General features: G+C 45.2%; 1 protein-coding gene across 3 annotated transcripts in view; it reads left to right on the top strand.

Moving 5' to 3' along the window:
• LOC120916984 (alpha-1,6-mannosyl-glycoprotein 4-beta-N-acetylglucosaminyltransferase-like) overlaps positions 1-24,593 on the top strand; it is a 61,142-nt gene that overhangs the window by 19,460 nt on the left and 17,089 nt on the right. Inside the window, exon 1 of one of the 3 annotated variants that reach the window (XM_040327937.1) lies at positions 19,610-19,696. The exons of the other annotated variants lie outside the window; for them this stretch is intronic. The gene's annotated coding sequence lies outside the window, so the exon portion shown is untranslated. Of the gene's footprint in view, positions 1-19,609; positions 19,697-24,593 lie in introns of those variants that run through there. 3 annotated transcript variants of the gene reach the window in all.

The raw sequence follows: 24,593 nt of genomic DNA, 5'->3' as shown, positions 1-24,593 counted from the left end.
GATGGTGAGTTCAGGGTGATATGCAGTGTTAGTTTTGCTTTTAGGTCAAAAAGTTGAATTTTGGTCTCATGTGACCAGATCACCTTCTTCCACATGTTTGCTGTGTCCCCTCCCCCACATGGCTTCTCACAAACTGAAAATATGACTTCTTATGTCTTTCTTTCACCAATGTCTTTCTTCTTGTCACTCTTCCATAAAGGGCAGATTTGAGGAGAGACCACTAATAGTTGTCCTGTGGACAGATTCTCCCACCTGCGCTGTGGATCTCTGCAGCTCCTCCAGAGTTACCATGGGCCTCTTGGCTGCTTCTCTGATGAATGTTCTCCTTGACCGGCCTGGTCAGTTTAGGTGGACGGCCATGTCTTGGTAGGTTTGCAGTTGTGCCATACTCTTTCCATTTTCAGATGATGGATTGAACAGAAGCTCTGTGAGATGTTGAAAGCTTGGGAGAATTTTTTATAACCTAACCCTGCTTTATACTTCTCCACAACTTTATCCCTGACCTGTCTGGTGTGTTCCTTGGCCTTCATGATGCTATTTGTTCACTAAGATTCTCTAACAAACCTCTGAGGGCTTCACAGAACAGCTGTATTTATACTGAGATTAAATTACACACAGGTGGACTCTATTTACCAATTAGGTGACTTCTGAAGGCAATTGGTTCCACTAGATTTTAGTTAGGGGTATCAGGGTAAAGGGGGCTGAATACAAATGCACGCCACACTTTTTCACATATTTATTTGTAAAAAAAAAATTGAAAACCATTTATCATTTTCCTTCCACTTCACAATTGTGAAATCGCACATGTTTCCTGTGCTTAGAACAGTCCCTGCACAAAGTGTAATTTCTGAAGGAAAAAAAAGTCATATAAAAACCACTCGCGCCTATAATGAATTGTCGGCTCCCGGCAATTCAGAGAAAATTCATTCATTAAGAAAAAAAAAGCATGGGGGTCCTGCCATATTCAATTACCAGGCCCTTCAGGTCAGGTATGGATATTAAGGGGAACCCCGCCGTCAATTTAAAAAAATAAAATGATGTGTGGTTCCCCCCAAGTATCTATCCCAGGTCTGGTGTGGATTTTAAGGGGAACTCCGCCTCAAATTTAAAAAAAATGGCGTGGAGTTCCCCCAAAAATCCACACCAGACCCCTTATCCGAGCACGTTAACCTGGCCGGCCGCAGGAAAAGAGGGGGGGGACGAGAGAGCGAACCCCCCCTCCTGAACCGTACCAGGCCACATGCCCTCAACATCTCGTCCCCCCCTCTTTTCCTGCGGCCGGCCAGGTTACGTGCTCGGATAAGGGATCTGGTGTGGATTTTTGGGGGAACTCCATGCAATTTTTTTTTTAAATTTGGGGTGGAGTTCCCCTTAAAATCAACACCAGACCCGAAGTGTCTGGAATGGATATTTGGGGGGGAACCACACGTCATTTTTTTTTTTAAATTGACGGCAGGGTTCCCCTTAATATCCATACCAGACCTGAAGGGCCTTGTAATTGAATTTGGGGGGACCCCCATGCTTTTTTTTTTTTATGAATGAATTTTCTCTGAATTGCCGGGAGCCGACAATTCATTATAGCCGTGAGTGATCTTTAAATGACTTTTATTCCTTCAGAAATTACACTTTTTGCAGAGACAGTTCTAAGCACGGGAAACATGCGCTATTTCACAGTAATACTATACACCCCACCCCCCCAGGTACAACATTTAAAGGAATATTTCACTTTTATTGTTTCACTTTAATCATTATTAAATTCACGGCTTCCGAAAAACTTTTTTAAAACTTTTTTTTGCATTGATACATGTCCCCTGGGGCAGGACCCGGGTCTCTAAACACTTTTTAGGACAATAACTTGCATATTAGCCTTTAAAATTAACTCTTTAGATTTCAAATGTACGAGTCCCATAGACTTTAACGGGGTTCTAAAGTTCACACAAACTTTTGGTCTGTTCGCAGGTTCTGGTGCGAACCGAACAGGGAGGGTGTTCAGCTCATCCCTAGTAAGTATGGCCCCCCATAGGCTTGTTACACCAGTAGAATTTTGTTCAAACAAGAACTATTAAAAATCCCTCGTCCAACCGTTTGATGGTGTCTTCATGGACTCGACTGATTTTAGAAGGCTTTTATTCGATCACAATGTCAACGTCTCGGTTTTTGTAGAACAAGCGTTCTGTTTCCAGATGAACTTTGACAAATGTATGCACATATGACTAGTTATTATTTTTCTCAGCCGAGAGCGAATTCAAATAATAGAAATGTGTTTGTTTCCATTAAGTTTGATAAAGAATGGTACAAGGACGAACATTTTTTATTTTTTTCTCTTGCTCTACTCTGCTTTAACTTTTAGATAATCGAACAAATGTTCTGAAAAGGAAATTATTCGCATTAGATTCTACAAGTGTGAAAGGCCAGCTTAAGCTTTTGTTTGGTTTGCACTTTTGATGTGTTTTCTATTCATTTTATTAGGGAAGTGTGTTTTTGGTGCACTTTTTTTTTTTTTTTTTTTTTACTTTTATTGCCTCAAATGTGCACCAAAAATGCAGCATGGTTTGAAGGGTTCCTTAGGGTTTAAAGGGGTTGTAAAGGTAAAAAAATGTTTTCCCTAAATAGCTTCCTTTCCCTTAGTGCAGTCCTCCTTCACTTACCTCATCCTTCCATTTTGCTTTTAAATGTCCTTATTTCTTCTGAGAAATCCTCACTTCCTGTTCTTCTGTCTGTACGTAATTGAGGTATCTGGTAAAACAAGTTGACCCGCTGCTGCTGGTAAATGCAGAAAATAAAGAAAAAAAAAACGTCTTCTTTTCCTGACATGTATGACACTGAAGCCCAGTACAGAATTCTGCACAATGAGATCCGTGGACCATTAGATTTTCTTGAACTGGCCAGATCCGGTGATAGTCCAATATTTAGAACATCCAGTGGTGGTCCAATATGATAAAGAGTTCAGCAGAAAACGTTTGATTGCCACAAGAGATGAGAGAATCGAGAATGCAAGGCTTTCTCCCTGGTGTGGAGTGTCGTGCTCGCCCCCCTCCCTTGGACTACAGGAGAGTCAGGACGCTCTCTACGTTGCAGATAGAGAAAGCCGTTTGTTAGTGGGCGTCCTGACTCTCCTGTTGTCCAAGGGAGGGGGGCGAGCACGACACTCCACACCAGGGAGAAAGCCTTGTATTCTCGATTCTCTCATCTCTTGTGGCAATCAAACGTTTTCTGCTGAACTCTTTATCATATTGGACCACCACTGGATGTTCTAAATATTGGACTATCACCGGATCTGGCCAGTTCAAGAAAATCTAATGGTCCACGGATCTCATTGTGCAGAATTCTGTACTGGGCTTCAGTGTCATACATGTCAGGAAAAGAAGACGTTTTTTTTTTCTTTATTTTCTGCATTTACCAGCAGCAGCGGGTCAACTTGTTTTACCAGATACCTCAATTACGTATCAGCTCTTTCCCACAGCCCAAGAATATCATTTTTTTTACATAACTTCTTCATTTCTAAGCCGTCTTCTTTTCTCATACTAAAGGAAGAATTTTTTTTCAAAGTTCTCCCCCCGCCTCAGGTAAATGGTAAAAAGGAACTAAACTCTCTCTTAAGCAACACGCTATTTTCAACCCTTCGGGTTGTGGGCGGGTTTTACTGCATCCAAGCTCGGGACCCATTGTGAACTTTCACTAGTGCCCCCAGAGGTGGGCTGAGGCTAACATGCTGGTAGAGTGTTAAGGCAGGAGTTGTGCAACATTTCTGAGCTGGTATCAAAAGAGCTTGTAAAGGATTCCACCAACCCAGTAACCCGTCACCCCACTGATATTGATTTGTATGCTTCACTTGAATACTAGGAAGCTCACTTGTGCAAATCCTATGCTTATTATTCTCTCAAGGTCCCACTACTGGGTCCAAGAGAAGAGAGGGAGGGTAGTAGGAGGAGGCGGCGCATAAGTGAGGAGTAGAGGAAGGATAGGGCAGGGTAGTTCTCCCCAGTCGGGGGGTTAAGGAAGCTTAATTAGAAAGACCAAGGCTGGGCAGGTGCAAGGTTGGAAGAGCGCAAGACCACCATAGGGTCCACACTTTGAAAAATTTAGCTTGAGTATTGTTGAGGATTTTTTCTCATGGATCATAAGGGTCGCCTAGGTGCTCCTCACCTCTGAAAATGCAACAGCCAGTTTTTTCCAGGTCCCTGCTATTGTGTGCTTAGCTGCATGAGATGGGGGGAAAGAGAGAGAGGAAATGGGGGGGGGGGAGGGAATGGGTGAAAGAGAGAGAGAGAGGGGGTGAAAGAGTGGTGTGAAAGAGGGGGTTGAGGGTGGGGTGTAAGAGAGAGATGGAAGAGCATGGGGGTAAAAGAGTGGGGAAGAGAGCACTGTCTGCAGTCCCTTCTGTGCACCCCCTGTCCCAGTTCCTGTCTGTGGGTACAGTGTGATGTTCAGGTACCTTCCATAGGGCATTCACGCTGGCCAGCAGCGGGCATGACCCTTCTTTTGGATGGTGAGGATGGGACTGCTCTGCTCTTTCCAGCGGAAACCTTTTGTATGTCATAGACCGCAGACTGTCCCCGGGTAGCAATCCCTGGCTGCCTGCGCCTCCCGTCTGTCCTTGGGGCCCCCGATCAGCCTGTAGTCTGGGCTTCTGTTGGAGCTGGGAGTGGAGAGGAGGTTGGAGAAATCCAGCCTCTGGGTGGCGCCGCCATGTCGGATTGCTGCGGCTGCTGCTTCTCACATCTCCGGTCGTCAGCAAGCTCTTCTCTCTCCCAGGCTCTCGCTTCTCCCTGCTCCCCGTCGCCACCAGTCTGGGACTCCCCATAACAAGGGGCTCAAGGGGCAGCTGCTTTGGGCCCCTCAACAATGATGGGGCCCAGCTGCCCCTTTTGTCCCACATTACAGACAGCCCTGTGTTCATTGGTGGGTCATGTTGGAGTGTAGTGTTTTATGTATAGAGTGTAATAGAATCACTCTGCTCCTTGAATAGTCAAAACACAGTAAGTCAAGAGCTCTCACCACAATGGACGCTGAGTCCATGGCCATGTACCATTCTTTCCCTCAGACTACATAACTGTGTAGCTTACTCTGAAGCAGATAGGTCATGCCACAAGGTGATCCTGTGCTTTCTATAGACTTTAGAACTCGGTTGCATGTACAGGCACAATCAGGATAAACAATCTTGTGAGTGCTTCATAAGCATCTGGAGACACCTACCCTCTGCAGTAAAGCGGTTTACCATCATTAGACAAGTTTCCCTCGGCACACAGTTGTGTTACAGCCGAGTAATTGTCCTTCTGGCTACATCAGCCATAACTGTAAATGCTTTCTGCATCAAATTAGGTTTTATGGTGTCTTAAAATACATTTATCTAGCTGTCATAATGCAGAGTGGTGAAACATGGCAACAAAAATATAACTGTAACTACTAAAGTAACCAAGACATATATAAAACTAAAAGCATGGCTCTCAACTGTCCCTGATTTCTAGGGACGGTCACTGATTTGGAGCAAAGTCCCTCTGTCCCTCATTCCTCCTCATTTTGGTCTGATCTATATAGTTATATATAAAATGCACTTTTTATCTATCAAAAATTGTTTTCCGGCACTAAACCTTTCATCTGATTTCTAAATTGCTGCATTTGTAAATTCCAAAAGCCAATATAAAAAGGTAAACAAAGCACTTTTTTTGTACAAATATCCTTTAAGGGGGCGTGGCAAGGGTGTGTCCTATACCTGCATACTTTTGCTGATAGGTGTCCCTCATTCCCATCTCAAAAAGTTGGGAGGTATGCTAAAAAGGGCTGAGGGGTAGGCAGAAGAGGAGACTGACTTGGGTTCTTCAACAAGAGAGGGGGTACAAAAAGTGTAGGACCTTCTACTTTTGCTATGGAGGTAGTTCACTGCTCAGCTCATAGTCCATAGGAGACCTACCGACACCGTCCACTGACCTACCGACACCGTCCACTGACCTACCGACACCGTCCACTGACCTACCGACACCGTCCACTGACCTACCGACACCAAATTACTGCCCTACTGACTCCAACCTCTTCCCTACTGCTCTAGTGACTGACACCATCCACTTTCTTTCGGACACCAACCTCTGCCCTTTTGACACAATCACTGCTCTACTGACACTGTCCACAGCCCAACTGACACCACCTCCTGTTCTATTAACACCGTCCACTTTTAAGGTAGGGTAAGGTTATATTAAATATATATTTTTCTACGTTTACCTTACTATTTAGTTCTTGGCCTTGCTAGTTATTATCTTTAAAAAAAAATAAGGGCACCGCACCCTGGTGACCTTTGAAATCTTTAATGTTGTTCAGGTAGATCTCCACTCTGAAGAGCTGACTACCCCTGGTATAGTGTAAATAGATCTACAGATAAAATAGACTTTAAAACACCTTGTGCAGATTCTCAGATTTCGTTTATGGCAGCCATAAAGTAGAAAATATTTTTAGAAATCCATAGGAAATTTCTGAGCCTGGACTATTGCATCATTGGTCACAGAGCTCAGGAGATAAATCGTTTTAAGACTAGCAGAGGTTTTGATTGGAAAATGTTAGTTTTACTACGCACCACGGCGCCCGTCAATTGTAAATCACCTGGACTATGAATCCATGCAGACCTGTGCATTGTGACTTTTCCTGCGGAGAGAAGGGAGTGACCACTAGTTTCTTATCTTATCAATTGGGAGTAAACCTCCACCCTGGTTACATTGCCTGTGCAATGTGTGTTGGCGTGGCTGCCTGTAACCTTCACCAGGGACACATGTGATGGTGACAATGCAAAAAGACCCGGTGATCTTTTGTGACCCCATAATGAGAAGTGTCCAAACTAGAACCTGAGTGACAGGATCATCAGGTATTCTGTTAATGAGAGATGATGATTTAGATTGAAAACAACTTTTAAATAATACTATAGAGGCGTAAAGAGCGCTCCAGTGACTGCACACCATACCAAGCCATATGTCAAAAAGATAGCAGCAGTCTCAGCTCACTCTATCTAAGCCAGGCTTACGACATGTTTCGCCCCGTCACTGAGGCTTAGTCAGTCATGGAGGTGGGGGTTTCCATGTGGCACAGGCTTATCCCATCCTGCTGATGCAAAAAAAAATAAGAAATTTAAAAACAAGCCACACTATGTAGTGTATAGAAAGAGTGGAAGAAGGAAGGAGTGATCTGTGTATTCTTTTGCTCAAAACTTGTGAAGAAGGTAGAAGGATGAAAGGGGGAGGGAAAGGTTCAGGTACTCGATACAGATCACTGGGGAAAACCCCTAAACTCCAAAGTCATTCACCACTCCTTGCGTGGGTATTGCTCACCCGGCCTAGCAAAGGGATAATGCACGAACCAGTTCGATAACAGTCTCTGCCACAGACTGATTGGAAACAAATTGAACAGTCCGGAATCCTATGCCACAGGATGTAATACCCTGAACTTCCAGCCGTACAGTTAAAGAGCCTTTAAGCCGACCCGGCAAACTGTAGGACAACTTGAGTCGTGGATCCCTCTTTAATAAGGTCACCAGGCCTATCCCGAGACATAAGCCTTCCGCTTGGTCTCCTCCAGGGCAGGTCCTCCCCTGGTTTCCTTTATTAAGTATAGCTTCCTTCGCTTAGATCAGTGGTTCTCAACCTGGGGTTCGGGACCCCCTCGGGAGTCAAATGATGATTTGCCAGGGGTCACCAAATCCTGGGCAGTTCCTGAAGCCCGCACCACTCTCCCGGCCTTTTTGTGGCTGCCAAGCAGGGCTGTCCCTGGAGCCGGTGGCCACCCAGCTGGGCTGTTCCTGGAGCCCAAGTCCACCCACTCGGCCCCTTCGCAGCCGCCCTTTCAGTTCACGGCATGGCTAGATGTCCGCTGACTGGTGAGGATTGTGAGATGGTAGGGGCTGGAGGAGACCCTATCTTCTGACTTCAGCATAGGTGTCACTGCTACTAGACACTACAAAGTTGGAGACACAGTGGGTAACACTACCTGTGATTATAGTTGCCATTAAAAGTCCCCACTACAGTTCTCAGATCAGCAGATGACCTTGATCAAGAGCACCTAAGTTGGCTGATCAGAACTCCCCCCCACCACTGCCACTCATCGCATTCCCTCCCCCTCCAAGGAGTAAGAGAAGGAATAAAAAGAGAGAATACATGGAAGGGAGAGGAAAAGAGGGGGCGGAAGAAAGGAAAAAGGGAGAGAATAAGAGAAAGAACAAAAAAAGACGGCTAGAGAGGGATGGGGAAAAACAAAAAAAAGAATTTGGGATAGAGAGAGATAAAGGGAAAGAAAGGAGAAGAAAGAGCGTGGTACATCCTAAAATGTACCATATGAGGTTTTAATACTGTTCAAAGTGGAAGGGACTCAGGGAGCGCTAAATGTCCATGGGTTGGGGGTGCAAATTACTTGTCTTGCCTTGGGTGCTGACAAAATAACTTTATTGTTAGGGGTCCCCACAATTTGGGAAATGTTATCAAGGGGCCACGGCAGTAGAAATGTTGAGAACCACTGGCTTAGATGGACAGCTTGAGATCCCTCTTGATTTGTAGGCCCCATTTAGCATAACTGGGCCTAGTGATAGAGATGCAGCCTCGGGCCAACGCGTTCCCGGGGCTGGAAATCACGCAACACATACCTCGTGCTAGGAGGGCCACGAGACGAAGGACCCCAAAATATGGCGTCTGCCCCTCAAGTATCCTTTCCCAGGCATGCACAGCGGGAGAACCACTCCCACTGGGCTGTTCTCAAGGAAAGATACTCAATGATCTATGGCTTGCCCGTGTTCCAACACTGGCCTGTGGGGGTATCGCCACCTACAGGCAACAGTGGGAAAATGCTACGAGGCACAGCCGCTGCCAGGAAAGAGGCTAATTTAGTATAAATCATCACAGTCTGAACCACATTATCGGCTCATACACCCTCTAAATTTAACATAGCGCCCAATCAATTGGGAGCAGGGTGCTGCAGTAAAAAAAATGATAAATAAATAAGCCCACATGGTTAACTTCAAACACTTTGGCCTGGATTCAAGAAGCAATTGCGCCTGTGTAACCATAGTTACACAGCGCAATTGCTTACTTGCCCTGGCGTAACGAAATGCTCCCGATTCAGGAACATCGTAACGCCGACTGCAGCCTAAGATCTGCGCGGCATAAGGCTCTTATGCCCGCATATCTTAGGCTGCATTCTTGCGATGGCCGCTAGGTGGCGTTCCCGTTGTGCTCAGCGTATAGTATGCAAATTGCATACTAACGCCGATTCACAACGTTACGCGAGCCCTGCGTACGCAGTTTACGTAGTTTCCGTACGGCGTTTTTCGCGTAAGGCTGCCCCTGCTATTTGCAGGGGCAGCCAATGTTACGTATACCCATCGTTCCCGCGTCGCGAAATTTCAAATTTACGTAGTTTGCGTAAGTGATTCGTGAATGGCGCTGGACGCCATTCACGTTCACTTTGAAGCAAATGATGTCCTTGCGACGTCATTTGCCGCAATGCACGTCGGGAAAGTTTCCCGACGGAGCATGCGCTCTACGATCGGCGCGGGAACGCGCCTAATTTAAATGATTCCCGCCCCCTACGGGATCATTTAAATTGCGCGCGCTTACGCCGGGCATTTTGCCGGCGCGCCCACGCAATTTACGGAGCTACTGCTCCGTGAATCAAGGGCAGCGCATTAAATTTGCGGGGGCGCAGGGCAAAAAAAAGCGCAATTGTATCTGAATCTAGCCCATTGTTCCCATTTCCCCCCCAAGCGACACATGTTCCAGCAAGTAAAATATAGGACAATCCCGCTAAACATGTGACATCTGGGAGATGAGGTTCTGTATACTCCTCTAAAATGGTTGGGTGTCCCTGGATGCACTCATCTCTTCCCGTAATTCTCATTTCTAGCTCCTTCTTGTAGAAGTAGAGCGAGTCATTGCAGATAATAATCCCCAAATGAAACTCAGTTTTTTAATGGAGAGTTGGGAAATCACATAGGCCCGGATTCAGAAAGCACTTACGCCGACGTATCTTCTGATACGCCGCGTAAGTGCACGGATGCGCCATCGTATCTATGCGCCTGATTCTTGAAATAAGATACGGCTGAATTTTGGCTCCATCCGACCGACATAAGTCTCCTACGCCGTCGGAGCCTGGGCGCATATTTACGCTGGCCGCAAGGGGCGCTTCCATTGATTTACGCGTCGAATATGCAAATGACCGAGATACGCCGATTCACGAACGTACTTGCGCCCGTCGCTGTAATCTACGCCGTTTACATAAGGCGTACGTCCGGCGTAAAGTTATTCCACCATATAGGAGGCGCACGCCATGCAAAGGTATGGACGACGGAACAGCCGTCGTATTTTACGTCGTTTACGTAAGTCGTACGTGAATGGAGCTGGGCGTCCGAAGCTCCGTGACCGTGACCGCGGACCCGATCGCCGCTGGAGTCCCGCGATCGGTCCCCGGAGCTGAAGAACGGGGAGAGGTGAGTGTAAACACAGCTTCCCCATTCTTCACTGTGGCGCCGTCATCGATCGTGTGTTCCCTTATTTAGGGAACCACAATCAATGACATCACACCTACAGCCACACCCCCCTACAGTTAGAAACACAGATGAGGTCACACATAACCCCTTCAGTGCCCCCTTGTGGTTAACTCCCAAACTGCAATTGTAATTTTCACAGTAATCAGTGGATTTTTAATGCATTTTTTGCTGTGAAAATGACAATGGTCCCAAAAATGTGTCAAAATTGTCCGAAGTGTCCGCCATAATGTCGCAGTCACAAAGTTTACGCCGTTAGTAGTAAAAAAATAAATCAAAATAAATAAAAATGCAATAAAACTATCCCCTATTTTGTAAACGCTATAAATTTTGCGCAAACCAACCGATAAACGCTTATTGCGATTATTTTTTACCAAAAATAGGTAGAATACGTATCGGCCTAAACTGAGGAAAAATATATTTTTTATGTATTTTTGGGGGATATTTATTATAGCAAAAAGTAAAAAAAAAATTGAATTTTTTTCAAAATTGTCGCTCTATTTTTGTTTATAGCGCAAAAAATAAAAACCGCAGAGGTGATCAAATACCACCAAAAGAAAGCTCTATTTGTGGGGAAAAAAGGACGCCAATTTTGTTTGGGAGCCACGTCGCACGACCGCGCAATTGTCAGTTAAAGCGACGCAGTGCCGAATCGCAAAAACTGGCCGGGTCCTTTAGCTGCCTAAAGGTCCGGGTCTTAAGTGGTTTAATTGGTTTGATAATATGGTGCAGCGTGACGTCCTTCTTTATGTATGAGAACACCATGAAACGTCTTTGATTTATTTTGTATTATTTATATAATAATAATATATAATTTCTTCTTCTTCTCCTACCCTGCAGTGACACGGCTATATCAATCATTTACTGGTTGTGTGATACTCTGACAGCCTTGTTATAAGACACTGGTAAATAATTAATCCCACAGTCATTCTTACTGGCCTTACTGGTTATTTTTAATATTTTTAAACATCACTTAAAAAAAAAGGTCAAAAGTTTTCCAGTTTTATATTATCGCTGTAAGGAAAGGCGCCACTTGGCTTAAAGCTGAAGTTTAGTCCGGTTACATTCTGCCTTCCCCGGTTCCTCTTTGTCTCCTTCATCAACATGCCGATTACATTTTTAACCACCTGCTGACCGTTTACAGTAAATACCCTGCGAGCGAGCGGCAGGTGCAGGCTTGACGATGTACACGGGTTTGGGGTGCAACCTACGCTCGCCCCCCCCCCTGCTGTGACTGGACACAACATGAGTCTGGCAGATCTGCTGTGTCCAATCACAGCACAGAGTTTTGCGTTTACAAAACACACAGAACTCTGGGAACACCAAAACAACAATCTGGCTGTTTCTTCTCCCTGGAAGGCAGGGAGAAGAAACAGCCAGATCAGCACAGTTTTTCTTTCAGCTGGAACTCCGTTCCTGCACCTCTGTCTCAGGCCCTCTGCTCCTGGCTCACCACTATCACTTGTAAACACAGCAGTCCGGCTTCTGTGTTTACAAGTGACAGCTTGTCTCCCAACCAATTCATACAATTCAACCCCCCCCATGTGGTCGGTGACCAGCTCCGCACTTACTTCATCTAGATCACAGATAGCACTTCCTTCAGGCAGCGGCTTTCACTGCGTCTCCTCCTCTTTGACATAATGGCGGCTTCTGCCGCGCGTCTCCACCCTCCTAGGCCAGGGATCTTCTCCAGGGTGACAGGTCTCACGACCCACTTCCTGATTGGCCGGGAGGAGAATCAGGAAGATAATAGCAAATGTTAATTCGCTATTGTCACACAACTGGGTGGACTCGGGGGGGGGGGGGCGCAGTGCTCTAATAGGCTTCAAAAAGGGCAGGGCGTGACGAGCCCACCTTTTTTTGAAGCCTATTAGAGCCTCTGGCTCCAATCACGTACTTCAAAAAAATAAAAATAAACAATTAAAATCAATGCATCCGGCGCCACGCATGTAGATTATTGGGCGAGATACATGGCTAGGGGGGCGCCCCCCCTGCGCCCTGAATTACAGGCCGCCACTGGGATGGAGGATGCAGAGATAAGCAGCTGTGGAAGAAGGATGGACTCTGCACTCTGTATGCAGCGCACCCCTAAATTCTGCACTCTGTATGCAGCGCACCCCTGAATTCTGCACTCTGTATGCAGCGCACCCCTGAATTCTGCACTCTGTATGCAGCGCACCCCTGAATTCTGCACCTCTTAAAGCCCGCTTCACCTCCTCTCCCTCCTGCAGGCATTCAGAGGCTGCAGAAGAAAAATGGAGAGATTGAGTCTTCTATATGCATGCTCCTATTCTGCTAATTTCTGCTGCCCCCCTGTGCTCTCCAGCCCCCCATGTGCTCTCAGGCCCCCCCCGTGCTCTCTGCCCCCCCTGTGCTCTCCAGCCCCCCCCCTGTGCTCTCCAGCCCCTCAGTGCTCTCTGCCCCCCCTGTGCTCTCCAGCCCCCTCCTGCGCTCTCCGCCCCCCCTCCATGTTCTTCAGAACCCACTGTGCTCTTCTCCCCCCCCCCCATTTATCTTTCCCAGAGGGGAGGGGAAGGCCCGCTAAATAGGTCATGGGCTGCTCAGTGTAAAATGTCCAGGTCTATTTTTTGCCCCAGTCCAGGCCTGTCATATACCAAAAGGGTCTTGGGCCACCGGTTGGGCACCAGGGGACACGATGATGTTGGCCATCCTGGACAGACCGAGGTTATAAAAACCTGGAAGTGTTACACTGACACATTACTTGACAAGCATGCATCTAATGCCGGTGTATCGTCACATTCTGCTGCCTATCGTAGAATGCTGCCGAAGTCACGTGGCGGCCAACTGCGCATGCGCGATGCGTTCCAATGGATTCACGACAGTACACACCACTGAAACCGCGGTCGGCATCCAGGCTCTTTCCTTAATATCCCCGTGGATTGGAGGATGTTAAAAAAAGAGCCAGGAGGCCCAGCGAGCGGAGCAAGCCGCCCGAGCGAAGCGAGGACGTGAGGCCGACTGGCCACTTTCCTCTAAATCCACGTCGCCCTGAATGCCGGGTTCGCTGGTGTGTACTGTCGTAAATCCATTGGAACGCATCGCAGTTGCGTTTGGAACGCATCGCGCATTCGCAGTTGCCCGCCACGTGACTTCCGCAGCATTCTACGATAGGCAGCAGACTGACACTACACCGGCTCCACTTTATGGATTTAATATATAACCAGAGTAAACGGCGGGGTGTCTTATAGCTCGGTTTTCATTTATAGAAAATATTCCTCCAACAAACCCAGCAGGTCTGACTTCTGCCGGCGGTATCGGGGATTGTGTTTTTTCAGGTTTCTCTGGCAACTAATGACAGTAAATGGAAACTGAACTACCCTTTACACCACAGAAAGAAAAATTCTACAGAGTATTATCACCCCGTGTAATCATTTTATACTCGGGGCAGAGTAAACACAGCCGCCTGTTTTCACTCGTATTCGCTCCCTGACCAGCAGCTGCAGCGCTTCTAAACATACAGGAAGCGAACGATCAAGATGTGAGAGAGTAGGAGGTGAGCGGTGTGCATCATTACCTTTCTGGAGGTCGAGCACGCAGGAACGATGCAGATCTGGATGGAGTCCCAAAAAAAAAGGGGAGCGCCGCTTTGTTAACCACTTCATTACTGGGCACTTAAACCCCCTTCGTGCCCAGACCAATTTTCAGCTTTCAGCGCTGACGCATTTTGAATGACAATTGCGCGGTCATACAACACTGTACCCAAATTATAATTTTATCATTTTTCCCCCCACAAATAGAGCTTTCTTTTGGTGGTATTTGATCACCTCTACGGTTTTTCTTTTTTGAGCTATAAACATATAAAAAAAATGAAAATTTTGAAAAAAAAACACAATATTTTTTACTCTTTGTTATAATAATATCCCAATTTAAAAAAAAAAAAAATTCCCTCGGTTTAGGCCGATACGTATTCTTCTACATATTTTTGTTAAAAAAAAAAAAATTGCAATAAGCGTATATTGATTGGTTTGCGCAAAAGTTATAGCGCCTACAAAATAGGGGATAGATTTATGATTTTTTTTTTTAACTAGTAATGGCGGCGATATGCGTTTTTATTGTCAGGCCTGCGATATTGCGGCGGATGTATCGAACACTTTTGACACAATTCTACGGCGGCGTAAGCCCGCATAATTCAAATGTGGATGGTGTGGGCGTGTTTTATCAAAATTTACTGTGACCCCACGTATTTGACGTATTTTACGAACGGCGTGAAAAAAATCCCAGTGCGCATGCTCGAAATTCTGCCGCAAATCGTCATTGCTTTTTGACGTGAACGTAAATTACGTCCAGCCCTATTCGCGAACGACTTACGCAAACAACGTAAAATTTTCAAAACTCGACGTGGGAACGACGTCCATACTTAACATAGGACACGCCTCATATAGCAGGGGTAACTATACGCCGGAAAAAGCCTAACGTAAACGACGTAAAAAAATGCGCTGTCAAACTAACTAATTAATTTGCATATTCGCCGCATAAATATACGGAAGCGCCACCTAGCGGCCAGCCTAAAATTGCAACTAAGATACGACGGCGTAAGAGACTTACGCCGGTCGGATCTTAGTCAAATCTATGCGTAACTGATTCTATGAATCAGGCGCATAGATACGACGCCGCACACTCAGAGATACAACGGCGTATCTCTTACCTGAATCTACGCCATAGTCTTACAGATACAACCTTTGAGAGCAACCAGAATGCAGCCCATGATGACATTTAGTTCCCCTAGAGCAATGATGGTGAACCTTGGCACTCCAGATGTTTTTGAACTACATTTCCCATGATGCTACACTACACTGCAGAGTACATGAGCATCATGGGAAATGTAGTTCCAAAACATCTGGGGTGCCAAGGTTCGTCATCACTGCCCTAGAGCCATTGTCGTCAGTGTGTGCAAGACTGTGCCATCTCTGTAGTAGCAAGGGAGACCTGGGGTATATTCTCAGCGGCCCCTCCATTGGGGGGGGTGGGGTGGTAAGCGCTACACAAGGTGTCATATACACACCCCTACAACATGTCACCTAGACACACCTGTCCACCATCATTGCTCAATGAAAGGTCCCATGCCAGCTACTCCCTTGTAGCCCCCGTTAGGTGTGTCATATCAAGATAATGCCTCCTTCCCGGGACACGAAGTGCAATTATTGTCTACATTGCGGTTCATCAACATTCCTACCTTGGAGTAAAAGTTCAGTCTCCTGGCAGCCGTTCAGCTATTTCCTGAGAATCAAGGTGAGGTTTGTCGCCATTTTTCATGTCTTCTTAATGCCAGTCTCATAGACTCGTCACCTGTATTTCCATAGCCGCTTCTACTTCTTTACCTGTACCAGAGGGCAGATGATGGGGGGTGAGGAGGTGTGTAAGACCACAGCTAAAACACAAGCAGACATTTTCAGCTGTTCCATGTATAGTAAGTCAATAATTACCATGAAAGACATAAAAAATAAAATAAAATAAAAACTTAACTCTGGGCAGATTAAAAAATAAATAAATAATAATAAAAAAAAGGTACAGAATTAATAAAATCAGTAAAGGTAATTTATTCCATGCAAAATATGACTTGGTATCGGCCTCTTACGACCTCAAATATTACAGAGCTGAGACTGGGAAAATAGAAAAAGCAGCAAAAGTAGCCACTTAGTTCTGCTGCAGTGCCCCATGTGCAAACGTGGGGGCATGCTGATGGCAGGAGAAAGCAGAGAGATGAGCGCCTCTGTCTGCTGCTTCCCCTTCATTATCCAATCACAGGCTGAAGGGACAACACCTGGCATGTTAAGTATGGCCGTCGTTCCCGCGTTTAATTTGAATTTTTTTTTGCGTAAGTCGTCCGTGAATCGCGGGATGGATGCAATTTACGTCCAAGTCTAAACAATGACGTCCTTGCGACGTCATTTCGCGCAATGCACGGCGGGAAATTTAGGGACGGCGAATGCGCAGTTCGTTCGGCGCGGGGACACGCTTCATTTAAATGAAACACGCCCCCTACCCGCCCAACTTGAATTCCGCCGCTTGAGATACACTACGCCGCCGTAACTTACGGCGCAAAATCTTTATGGATTCGAACCAAAGCCAGGTACGGCGGCGTAGCGTATCTCAGATACGATGCGCCGGGGCAGATCTTTGTGGATCTGCCCCTATGTATTTAATCCCCACTGTGTTTTTTTTATGTCTTCCTATATAACACCCTATTAGATTGTAAGCTCTTCTGAGCAGGGCCCTTTTAATCCTCTTGTATTTTATTGTATTATAACCGTATTGTCTCCCTTTTATATTGTAAAGTGCTGCGTAAACTGTTGGCGCTATATAAATCTTGTGTAATAATAATAATAATAATAATAATAATAAACCAAAACGGACTGATAATTAAAAGAAAAAAAAAATATTTTTAGTTTCAGTTATAAAATGTCACAAATAAATGGCTACATTTATTCGGCTACATTTATTTGGTGTAAACAACCCAAATCAGTGTACAGTGGAACCTCGGATTGCGAGTAACATGGCTTATGAGCGTTTTGCAATACGACGCTTTGCGAGCGTCGTCTCGCAAGACGAGCAGGATTCAAGCCGCTGGGGTGTGCAGTACCGCATTTGGACAGGGGTTCGGGGGCGCCGGTGATGCTCAGAGACACTCAGAAACTCTATTTTCCCGAGTGTCTCCAAGCGTTTCTGGCCGTCTCCGGCACCCCCGCACCTCTGGCCACATGTGGCATTGCATAGACAAGCAGTGGCTGTGTAACGGATTGTCTGAGTTTCCATTATTTCCTATGGGGAAACTCGCTTTGAAATACAAGTGCTTTGGATTACAAGCATTCTTCTGGAATAAATAATGCTCGTAATCCAAGGTATTACTGTATTTTATTCAGTTCGTAGGAAAGTTATAGAGTCCACAAACTATGAGATTATTATTATATATATATATATATATATATATATATATATATATATATATATATATATATATATATATATAAAATAAACAATCCTGATGTACTGACAGCCTAACTCCCTTTTTGGAATTAGACAGTCTGAGGTATTCAGTAAGAGGCGTGGCGAGTTTTTTGAAGTTGTATTTTTTTGTGACCAGAGCAATATACATTGTAACACTGTACTGCTTTAGGGAAGTGGTCAGTATTTTTTTTGTAAAACACACATTATGTTTGCTTATAGCAGTGAATCACATTACCATAAGCATGCATTTTACTGAATGTCACTGAATCAATGTGTTTTGTTGCGATAAGCTATGATTGGTCAAAGCTAATCACATGGTACAGATAGGCTGTGATTGGCCCTGTCTGTAACCATGTGATCAAATTGACCAATCACAGCTAAGCAACACTACCATCCATTGTGTACAACTCTCATGTGACCTGTTGTGGTTGGTCACATGGTACCGGCAGCGAGCCAGCACACTGATCAGTCCTTGGCTGTGTCCTGTGATCGTTTGGGCCGCTGCGTGGCCCCCCGTGATCGGCGCTTCCTGGCAGGAGATCATAAGGTGATGAGGCGGCACTGGTGGGCACTGATGAGGCTGCAATGAACGATGGCAATGATAGGCGGTGATCTGCCGATATGGTTCCGGCTAACGAGATGGTTCCTGTAAGGACTGTGCAGGCGCAATCCTTGCCGACGGAAATCTCCGAACCTCGGCCGGCATCCAGGGCGACGTGGAATTTGAGGAAAGTGGCCAGTCTGCCTCACGTCCTCGCTTAGCTCGGATGGCTCGCTTGGCCTCCTGGCTCTTTTTTTAACATCCTCCAGTCCACAGGGATGTTAAGGAATGAGCCTGGATGCCGGCCGAGGTTCGGAGATTTCCGTCGGCAAGGATTGCGCCTGCGCAGTCCTTACCGGAACCATCTCGATAGGGGAACCTTAACGACAAGTCAGCGGCACCGATAGGTGGCACTGGTAGGCAGCAATGATAAGTGACACTGATGATGAGGTGGTGATGGGCACTGATGGACAGTGCCCACTAAATGGCACTGGTCAGGAGGCACTGATGGGTAGCACTAATGGGAACTGATAGGTGGCACCGTCAGGTGGCAATGATAGGGTTGCACTAGTAGGCGGTGATGGGCAATGATAGGTGGCACTGGTGGTCACTGATAGATGGCACTGATTAGCAGCACTGTCCGGCACTTAGGGGACCAATATCCCTCAAACAGAAGCTGGTTAACACCTTTCTTCATGCTGACAGTGTGAGGGGAAAAAAAACAAGCAGATAACCATCTTCTGTTTACTTCCATGATCAGCTGCCTTTGGGTGACAGCTGATCACATGGTAAAGGGCCCACTGTGATTGACCCTTTACTGAGTCTCTGGGGCACGTGAGATGGGAGAACGTCCATATACGCCCTTCCGGAATTCTAAGCCCACGCTGTACCCTCTAGCATGGGTGCCAATTGGTTAAACATTACCTTTTCTTTTCAATCTGGCAACCTGGAGGCGTTCTGTACACAGATGGTATACAGAACGCTCCCCCCCAAGTATGTCATTTCCTGCTTGTGTGATTGGCCTATTGATTTTCTCAGAAGTCTACACTAAAAAAGATACAAAAATCGATTTTGAGCATCCCCTGCAACAAAAAGGACATAAAGGGAAAGGGAAATACCATCTAAAAGGGACGCAGACCCTGCCACTTTCCTTATTAGTACCCTGCAGGTGCAGCAGCCGATTGAGAATTACAAAACCACTCCCATGCAGATTCACTCTGCACATGGGACACAGACAAACACACAGCTGTCTGTCCAGAATAACAAAAAGGGTGAAATCTTCAACAAAGTAAAATCTCTGCAATGTTCAGAGATCACCCAGAAGGGGGGAGGGGGGGGGGGGTTCTCATCAAAAGTGGAGAAAACTTTTAAAGATCTAAAATGTGTGTGTCTGAGCAGAAGTGATCCAGACATGAGAATGTTATAGACAAACAACAGACTGAAAAGAGGAATAGCGAGCTGCGGGCGCCCCAATATTAGGCAATTGGCTGTTCAGTGTGTCAGTTCCGCTTTTGCAGATATGATGTTGTATCCTCAACTAATAGAAGTTACTTCCTCCTGAATACTTCGCATGCACAGGCTCGAGTGTACAGGACCGTCCCTCCCCAGTCTGGGGCACCTTACGGATTTTTTATTTTTTTATATGCGAGGATTCGGGAAGTCTTCTGATGTCCGAGAAGGTGAGGGCAACACAATTTTTCACGTATGTACACCAATCTTTTATAAATGTACAGGAAGAAAAAAGGCAGCAACTAATAAAAAAAAAATGACTATGCAGCTAAAGCGAGGAGCCACAAACCACATTGCATGAGCTCTACAAATTACCACTGTAGTACTAATTAGACTGTAGTACATGTAATTATACCATAATTAGAAGTATAACAATAATATTAAGACAAATGATACTATAGTAGAAGTGTAAATTTCCCCTTCGAGACGAAACTTAGGGAGGCGACGTTCTGACGTCGTCCGCGAATTGTGATTGAACCCGTTTGTTTTAGAGCTGGCCGGCTTGAATTTTACTGGATGCCTTTTACTCATTGACCTGATGTAAGTGCATATCCTTTTATTTCCATTAAACACGAGGATTTTACACTATATGAGTCCTTCTTCTTTGCATATACTTACCCTGGGTTGGCTGAGATCATCGATCGCTCTGAGCTGGATAAACCTGTTTGAATACCTGTTTAAATACCATCATTTCATGCTGTATAGGATCCGGTAAGAGGTAGTGTTTGTCTTTGGTGGAAGTGCCTTTCTCATCACTTTTCCTGGGATGTTTCACTGATCCTGCACTGGGGAAATCTTTATAATGAACTTTCTTCATGGTGGACTTTGGCTCACTTCAATTATTATCATCCACTGAATTTTTCATATATTTTTCACTAAGGCCTCGTACAGACGAGGGGATCTCCGCTGTAAACGGTCCGCCGGACCGTTTCCAGCGGAGATTCCTCCTCCGGATTTGGATCCGATTGGCTTGTACACACCATCCGATCAAAATCCGCGCGGAATACATCCGCGGTGACGTGTCGCGCTGTCGCAGCGACTATGACGCGTCGACGTGCGCAACGCTGGAAGGTAAGTACTTCCACGCATGCGTCGAATCATTAGGACGCATGCGATGGAGGGGAGCGGACGGATTGATCCGGTGAGTCTGTACAGACGACCGGATCAATCCGCTGGACTGGATTCCAGCGGATAGATTTCTTAGCATGCTAAGAAATTTCTATCCGCTTGAAATCGATCGGCCAGACGAATCTCCGCGGATAAATATCCGCTAGGCCGTACAGACGAGCGGATTTGTCCACTGGAACTGATCCGCGGATCAATCCCAGCGGATAGATCCGGTCGTGTGTACGAGGCCTAAGAGATTTTATATTTTTCACTAAGAATTTATATATGCTATAACATATTTGTATATAATATTGTCACTCAATTTGAAATTAGCTGTTTTGCACACAGCTCATCATGTTTATTAGCGCGATCTTCTCTCTGTTTGTATATTTGTTTGGTGTAGTATAACACTTTTTGGTCGCAGCTTTTTTTTTTTAGTTTCACTATTTCGGGACGAGCGCAATAACTTCTCCATTTATTATAGTAGAAGTGTAAATTTATATATATATATTTATATATATATATATATATATATATATATATATACATACATACAAACACAGTATATATTTCCGTTTATATATTTAGCATGACTCAGATTCTATTAAATTGGGGAGATCCGCGCTTAGGATAGGAGGGTATTAAGCTGCTGCCTCCCTAACAGATTTCAAAGAAACCAGAAGTTGTAAATGGGTGGGTTATAGGGTGATGGCGCTGCTTATATTTGTTTAGTAATTATATACACTATATCCTGTGTATGATAGATTATCACATTTGTAGGGGAGCTCCAGATGTTTAGGAGAGACCAATGGGAGTGGGTCTCCTAGACCTGTATACCGTTGAACCAAACGTACAGGTGCTACCCCCTGTTGCTGTTTATAATCAACACTGGTGACCCAATGATTTATTGGTAGTCCCAGGGGAGTTGATAACCGTGTTCCAAAGGAGTGTGTGGACAGCCAATAAATCGTATTTTAATCGTATGTACCTATATTGCTGCAAATAGGTGTATCCCAAAAAGGTGTCTCAAGTGAATAAAGTGTAACCTCTGAGTGTTAGTGCGTGCGGTGGCACACACTTCAGTGTTCCGTGAGAACCAAACAATGATATAAAAAGCACTAAAGATATATTAATAGTAAAGTGTCCCCTTGGGTACTATTGGTGATGTTCAGGATTGACACCCTGAAACAGAGGTGAATGCAGGGTGACAAACACGTTGGGTGTATATAAAATATTATTGCTGTGGGTCTAAATGTAGATTAACTGTATCTAGCGCAATAATGAAAATGAAAAGGATGAGAAATGAAAAATAACACTGCAAAGTGATATAAAACTACTGACAATTGACGTCAGCTTTGAAATCTAAAATAGTGTACAAACCAAAACAATATAATTGTGATTAGATGCCTTCCCTCTAGAGGGTGCACAGAGAAAAATGTTAAATATTAATATATAAATTAAATGTTGTTTAAATGTGAAAAAAACAACAGCATTGAAAAGTGAACATGTGAGGAGTGAAGTTGACCGTCCAAACTAAATTGTATAAAATACACAAACAACCCTCAGTGGGTGACAATGCTTGTTTGCTGAGACGATCTCTCAAATGAACGTGAACTCAAAAAGCCAAACTAATGTTCAGTTTGGAAACAATGTATCACTGATACCAAAGTACATATTAAAGTGAAAACAAAAGTAGTGACTTCATGTGGCTATCTTCTTGTTGGGTTTTATGGTGACTTATGTGCTCCCCCTGTTGGGTCCCCACTCACCGGACGTTGGCACCCCAAGGGGCAAAAGGCAATGGTGGTGGTACCTCGATGTTGGTGGTTGGTTTTTATTTCCAAATGGCAATGAGATTCTTTGCCGTCTCTCCAGAGGGGGAGGGTAAGAAATCCAAGCAGCTTCCAGGTGTCCCAAGGATGGTAATCAAAAAGGAAAGAAAAAAATCCACATAGCGTGACACTGCGTTGTGCAAAAAGAACACTCTTCTTTATTTAAAAATATTGTAACCACGTACAATCTGCTGATAATGTGGTGGTTTGAACAACTTCACCAGTAATCCCAAATCCCCGTGGGCTTTAGCAGAGAAGTGATTTCTTAAAAAACATTCACAGGGTATGTTTTACAAAGGGAAGAAACAGTGGAATGTAAAAAAAGGAAAAAATTAAAATTAAAAAATAAAAATCAAGAGTCCATTAGGTCAATTTGCAGATGAAAATAAAAGTAAGCTGCAATGGCTTATTGGTCCCTGTTATCCGGTCCTGCTCTCGAGCTGTTTAAGCGGAGCCTGTGTCATACGGTAACGCTGTGCAGTCAGCAGCAAGCGTTCGTGGCTTCCCGTACAGGTAGATCGCGGCTCGGAGGACTCGGATACAGTCAGCTGTTGGGCCGTACGTGCGTGTATGCTTGCGTCTGGGTCACCTGACGCGTTTCGTCGTAAGACGTTATCAAAGGCGATTCGGCCTACTAAACAAATATAAGCAGCGCCATCACCCTATAACCCACCCATTTATGACTCAGATTCTGTCCCTGTAAACGGTTTCTTGGTTGTTGTTTTTTTAATTTACTTTTTATTGAGATCGTTTTTACATACATTTTTCATAAACATTCTGACCAGGTGCGGACTGACCATTCGGGCACTGCCTAAGGTCCCCATGCCACTAGGGGGCCCCATCAGGGTTGCCAGACTCAGTAAAACCAGGGACAGTGTGTAAAAATCTGTGTTTTTTACATCTGTCCCTGAAATGTCCCTTACCGACATCCTTTTGGTCTAAAAATCCCAGGATTATAGCTGCCCCGCCTCTCCAGTACCTTCTCAGTGTGTGTATGTATACTGTGTATGTATACTGTGTGTGTATACTGTGTGTGTATACTGTGTGTCTATGTGTATGTATACTGTGTATGTATACTGTGTATTATGTGTGTATGTATACTGTGTGTGTATAGTGTGTGTGTGTGTGTGTGTATTGTGTGTCTGTGTGTATATTGTGTGTCTGTGTGTGTGTACTGTGTGTCTGTATGTGTATGTATACTGTGTATGTATACTGTGTGTCTGTGTATGTATACTGTGTGTGTGTATATTGTGTGTCTGTGTATACTGTGTGTGTGTGTATGTACTGTGTGTCTGTATGTGTATTCTGTGTGTATGTATACTGTGTGTCTGTGTATGTATACTGTGTATGTATACAGTGTGTGTGTGTTTGTGTGTACTGTGTGTATGTATGTGTATTGTGTGTGTATGTATACTGTGTGTCTGTGTATGTATACTGTGTGTGTATGTATACTGTGTATGTATACGGTGTGTGTATATTGTGTGTCTGTGTATGTATACTGTGTATGTATACTGTATGTGTGTGTGTGTGTGTGTGTGTGTGTATACAGTCCTATGTGGCCCCATAATCTATTGCCTAGGGGCCCCATAATCTCCTATTGCCCGGGGGGCCCCCATCATCTCCTATTGCCTGGGGGCCCCTTAATCTCCTATTGCCCGGGGGCCCCATGAGTTGTCAGTCCCCCCCTGATTCTGACCTTTACAAACCTTGGCTGCAATACAATCGCACAGAAGAATGAAAAAAAAACTACAAAATGCACAACAAAAATTGCTTCCAGTTAAAGTGATATTAAAGCTTGGGTTTTCTTTAACCACTTAACCAGTTAAGGACCCCTTCACAACGATATACGTCGGCAGAAGGGCACGGCTGGGCACAAACACGTACCTGTACGTCGCCTTTAAGAGCCCAGCTGTGGGTCGCGAGCGCGCCGCAGGCGGCACACTCGCGACCTGGTCCTGTTCTCCATTTACCGCACCTGCGGCACCCGATCGCCGCCGGTGGCTGTCACTGAACGTCTGTTCCCTGTGTTAGGGAACGACGATCAGCGACGTCACACGCACAGCCGGGCAGTAGGGCAGTGGACAGCAGCAGTAGAGGGCGGAAGTAAACAGCGACAGTAGGGCAGTGC

Source organism: Rana temporaria, chromosome 11 (genome assembly GCF_905171775.1).
Source record: "Rana temporaria chromosome 11, aRanTem1.1, whole genome shotgun sequence".
Classification (NCBI taxonomy): Eukaryota; Metazoa; Chordata; class Amphibia; order Anura; family Ranidae; genus Rana; species Rana temporaria.
This window is presented reverse-complemented; position numbering and strand designations above follow the sequence as displayed.